General features: G+C 50.0%; 1 pseudogene; it reads left to right on the forward strand.

The window, feature by feature from the left end:
* Nucleotides 1-1763: 1763 nt before the first annotated feature.
* On the forward strand, nucleotides 1764-2918 carry LOC146186660 (uncharacterized; annotated as a pseudogene).
* Nucleotides 2919-5261: the final 2343 nt, after the last annotated feature.

Raw genomic sequence — 5261 nt, forward strand, 5'->3', positions numbered from 1 at the left:
CGGGAGAGGCCTTTGCCCTGCAGTGGGTATAGTTAGGCTGATGATGGTGATGAATAAAATAACACACACTATGAATTTTCTTAAGCATCTTGACACATTCACATTTCATTCTCAGCATTTTCAAACCTTTGGAACCTCTTTTCACCTTTTTCATTTCTTAAATTAGTTTAATTTATTATTGGTCAAATACACGCACTGACTTTCCTTAATTAGCATAATCAAGCATTGGCTTTTGATTCTGAGCAATATGACATTTTGAAGTCCCTTGTTAAATTTTTTCAATTTGTTTAATAGATAAATTGATCAATAACATGCACTGATTTTCCCTAATTAGCATAATCAAGCATTGGCTATTGATTCTAATTATTTTGATACCGTTAAGTCGTCTTTTTCTAATTTTATATTACGCTTTTTATTATTATTTCATAGATTACACACGCTAAATTTTCTTGATTACCACCGTCAAGCATTGACTTTTCATTCCGAGCAATCTGACATCTTTTACGCCTTGTTCTCGAAATATTTCATTTTCCACCCATTTCAATTATTTCATTAATTAACCACTCAAATATATTTCATTAGCATAAGGAAGCATTGGACTTTCATTCTCAGCATTTTAAAACCTTCATACACAATTCTCCAATTTCTCTTTTTTTCAACTTCTTTAATTAGAATAACCAAGCATTGCTTTTTCATCCTTGTATCGCGTTACGATAAGACGTGGGCCAGCGTAAGCTGCGTCACTCGTGCCACTCGGCACAAGGCGCGCCTCTTATCATTGCCCTCGCCAATCGGGCTGGCCGGGGAATATATAACAAAGCACGAAATAAAGGCTGGTCATTCGCCTTCCAGATGTCTGCCTGTCACTTCACCGTTCACGGAACCTTACATGATGTCACTAGTGGTCCCCCGTCCTCGACAGCGCCCTGAACAGACAGAAGACTTCTACGCCAGGCTGCAAGGATGGAGCTTCTGAAACCCCCAGACCCACTTCGCATCACAGGTGACGTTTCCAAGAATTGGCAGCTCTTTAGACAGAAGCTGGAGCTATACTTTACCGTAGTGAAGCCACATGACAGTCCGTTGAGCGATTCAGCGAAGACTGCGATGCTCTTGACTTTAGCCGGTGACGACGCTATCGAGGTCTTACATAATTTTACATTCAACGATGGCGAAAGCAGGACTATAAGACCGTCGTAAAAAAGTTTGACAGCTACTGGGGCGCACAGACGAATGAGATGTACGAACGATACTTGTTCCGTACAAGATTCGAGGATGTAGGAGAAACCTTTGAGCAGTTTTCACGGGACGTGAAAAAACAGGCACGACACTGCAATTTTGAAGGGTTAAATGATTCCGTGATCCGCGACCAGATAGTAATTGGAATCAATAATGAGACCCTCAGGGCACAACTTCTTCAGGACAATCAGCTAACGTTGCCCAAAGCGGAACAAATCTGCAAAGCATTCGAAGCAGCAGCTCTTCAGAATGAATCATGGGGACAGAAAGAAAAACAGGTCGATCCTGTAAAGGAGACTCAAAAAGGAGCAAGGCTGCAAAACAAAGTAAGGTACTCGAAGTGTGGCAGAGAACACAAGGCACTCAACTGTCTTGCTTATGGGAAGACATGTAGAAAATGCCAGGGAAAGAATCACTTCGCCGTACGCTGCCGTAAACCAGCACAAGTAAGGGAATTGAGAGATAACAACGATGAAGACTTCGACATCTTAGACATCTGCGTGGACAGCGTGGAAAGTCGACGGGACTGAATGGTTAAGGCAAACGTTGGTAATGCAGCCGTTTTATTGAAAGTGGACACGGGATCGCAAGCAAACCTATTGCCTTACTCTGTCTACAAGAACATCAAGCCTACGCCACCGCTCAAGCACAGCCGTGCAACACTGCGATCCTACAGTGGATGCACAATCAAGCACTTGGGCGTTATCAACCAACGCGTGGCTATCGGCGAACAGAATTGCAGCTTGAAATTTTTCGTGGTCAAGAAAGGATGTCAGGCGCTTCTTGGTCTTCAGGCAGCGGAACGGCTCGGGTTGATTTCCCGAAAAGTGGATTCGGTGATAAAGAACAGCTCCGAAAAACTGCTTGAAGAGTACAGCGACATTTTTCAAGGCACCGGGAGCGCCCAACGCCAATACACGATGGTGCTCCATGAAGGTTCCGTCCCAACCGTTCAAGCCGCTCGGCGTGTACCCTTGGCACTGCGGGAGCCCCTGCGCCACGAGCTGCAACGAATGGAATAGGCTGGCATCATAACAAAGGTCAATGAGCCAACCGACTGGGTGAGCCCTTTAGTCATTGTTAAAAAGAAAGACGGAAAGCTAAGGCTATGCATGGATCCGAGAAAGATTAATGCGTACATAAAGAGAGAGCACTACGAGATGCCGCGGAGGGAAGACATAGAAGCAGAGTTGGCCGGCGCGAAAGTTTTCAGCCGTCTAGACTCAAAAGATGGCTTCCATCAAATCCCTTTTGACCATAAGACGTCGCTCATTTGTACTTTCGCAACACCATTTGGGAGGTACCGTTTCTTAAGGCTGCCATTTGGCATCTCTTCCGCGTCTGAAGTCTTTCAGAAGATATTGAGCGAAATCTTCGAGTCTCTGCTGGGGGTGCACGTTTACATGGATGACATTTTGGTATGGGGAACATCAAGGGAGGAGCACGATCAACGCTTAAAATCTGTATTTGAATCATCGAGGCGGGCCGGTCTCGCACTAAATGCAGAGAAGTGCAAGGTTGGAGTCGAGGAAATCGAATTTTTAGGCGACATAATTTCGAAAAAGGGTATAACGCCTAACCAAGCACTCGTCAAATCCATAACTGAAATACCTGTTCCATCAGATAAGAAGGGAGTGCAACGTCTACTCGGCGTGGCAAATTATTTTTCGAAATATTGACACATGCCATCCATAGACGACGAAGATTTCAACGGGCGATTGGGAGAAGACGACGAAGCGAAACGGTGCTCCGCTCTTGTGCTGCCCTGACTGACTGTTGGTGTTCTTCGGTGCCAGAGTGCCAGAGCGCCTTCTGTGTAACGTTACGTTACAAATCTGGTGGAGGAATTGCGGGGTACCGATCCAGTCCTGCATAATCAACCTGCCAATACGGAGCTTACCCCCGTACATCAACGCCTCGGCCGCCGCCTACGTGGAGAGCCTCCTGAATTCGGACCACTTCCGGCCGCTACCAGGACGACGCACCCTCAGACGGCCATAGAACCTGCTGCAATGACATCTGAGAGCAGGCTTCCCACCAACATCCTGTGTCATCAGCCGCGAACACCCCCCTCTTTTCATGGCGACGTGTTCGAGGACGCCGAGGACTGGCTTGAGAACTACGAGCGAGTTGCGCGTTACAACGGGTGGACTGATGAGCGCAAGCTCCACAACGTGTACTTCGCTCTTGAAGAGTCTGCACGGACATGGTTTGAAAACCATGAGGCTTCCTTTCCATCCTGGGCAGCCTTCTGTCGTGATTTGAAAGCCACCTTTCCTAGCGCCGACCGCCGGGAGCGAGCAGAGGTTGCGCTACACTCGCGCAATCAACGCCAGAACGAGAGCGTGCGTATGTTCTTTGAGGACATGACTCGCCTTTTCAAGCGTGCGGACCCGCAAATGCCTGAAGATAAGAAACTGCGTCACCTGATGCGCGGCGTTAAACAAGAACTTTTCGCGGGACTGGTGCGCAGTCCACCGCGCACTGTGGCGGAGTTTCTCAGCGAGGCAGCGACCATGGAGACAACGCTGCAACAGCGAGCCCGTCAGTACAACCGTAACGTGAACGTCATTGGGTCCGACGCACCCCCTGTGCATGTCGGCAGCGACATGGACGCACTAAGAAATCTCATCCGTTCTGTCGTGCGGGAGGAACTGCAAGCGCTCCGGATGCCTTGCAACACAACAGCTTTTCCTTCACTGGCTGAAGTCGTCCGGGACGAGGTGCGTATGGCAGCTCAGCAAGTTGCTGACGTTCCCCAGCAACGCGTTCCCCACCAGACGTTCGACGCGAGGCCCACCTACGCGTCCGTCTTGCGTAGGGCTCCCCCGCCGGACCATAGTATCAACGCCGCAGCTCCAGCAATGGAGCCGCAGGGTCACCGCATGGAGGGACTCGCATGGAGCCGCATGGAGCCTCACTACTCCCCTCCGCCAATCTACCAGCGACCCCGTAAAAGTCAAGTATGGCGACCCCGGGACCGTCGGCCCCTGTGCTATCATTGCGGGGAAGCCAGTCACCTTTACCGGGCGTGCCCGTACCGCCGCGTCAACATGAGGGGTTTCGCCTCGGAGGCACTCTTCCATCGGAATGACGAACGGCCTACTGAGGTTGCAAGCGACCTTGCAGCGCGACAGTATCCCGTCACGTCCGGGTACCAAGAGCGTCGATCGACGTCCCCGACGAGCTACCGTTCGACAAGTCCCCACTCTTCCCGACGCCGCTCCTCTCCCAGCCCTAGCCGGGAAAACTAATACCAGCGGCCTTCGGAGGCAGGGTCGCTGATGTCGGAAAATGTCAAGATCCTCCGTCATCGTCAGGCCGACCCGACGAGATTTCGCTTGTGTCAGGTAGCGACAGCATCCGGCATACTACCTCCGATTTATGTGTAACGATTGATGGAGTGGATGTCACCGCGTTACTCGACACTGGTGCCGATTATTCAGTAATGAGCCGTGGTCTCGCCCGAGAACTGAAGAAAGTTTTGACACATTGGTCCGGCCCGAAAATTCGCACGGCGGGAAGTCACTTGATCGAACCTGCAGGCAAGTGCACAGCGCGGGTCGGCATCCGTGGTTTTGTGTATGTCGGAGAATTTATCGTGCTTCCTGATTGTTCGAAAGACTTGATCCTTGGTCTAGACTTCCTGCAGACCAACGGCGCTGTCATTGACCTGAAAGAAGCGCGTGTTTCCTTTTCGACGAAACGAGCCGTGGCGCGCATTGAAAACGAAGATTCGGGTCTGAACGTTTTGCGTATAGTCGGCGATGACGTGAGGGTTCCGGCACGTTCTAGTGTGTTGGTTCTTGTAAAGCATGACTTATTCCACGATTACGAGGGCATCGCGGATGGGCACCTTCCGCTACTACTCGAGAAGGAATTAGCCGTTGCTCGAGGACTCGTACAACTCCTGAACAGCTGTGCTACTGTCCTCCTGACAAATTTTGCTAAGGAGATGCGGCATCTCGCCAAAGACACGGCTGTTGCCGTCCTTCACGATGTTGCTGCCTTGCCTCATTTAT

This window comes from Amblyomma maculatum, chromosome 6 (assembly GCF_055883805.1).
Source record: "Amblyomma maculatum isolate TAMU_Amacu chromosome 6, ASM5588380v1, whole genome shotgun sequence".
Taxonomy (NCBI): Eukaryota; Metazoa; Arthropoda; class Arachnida; order Ixodida; family Ixodidae; genus Amblyomma; species Amblyomma maculatum.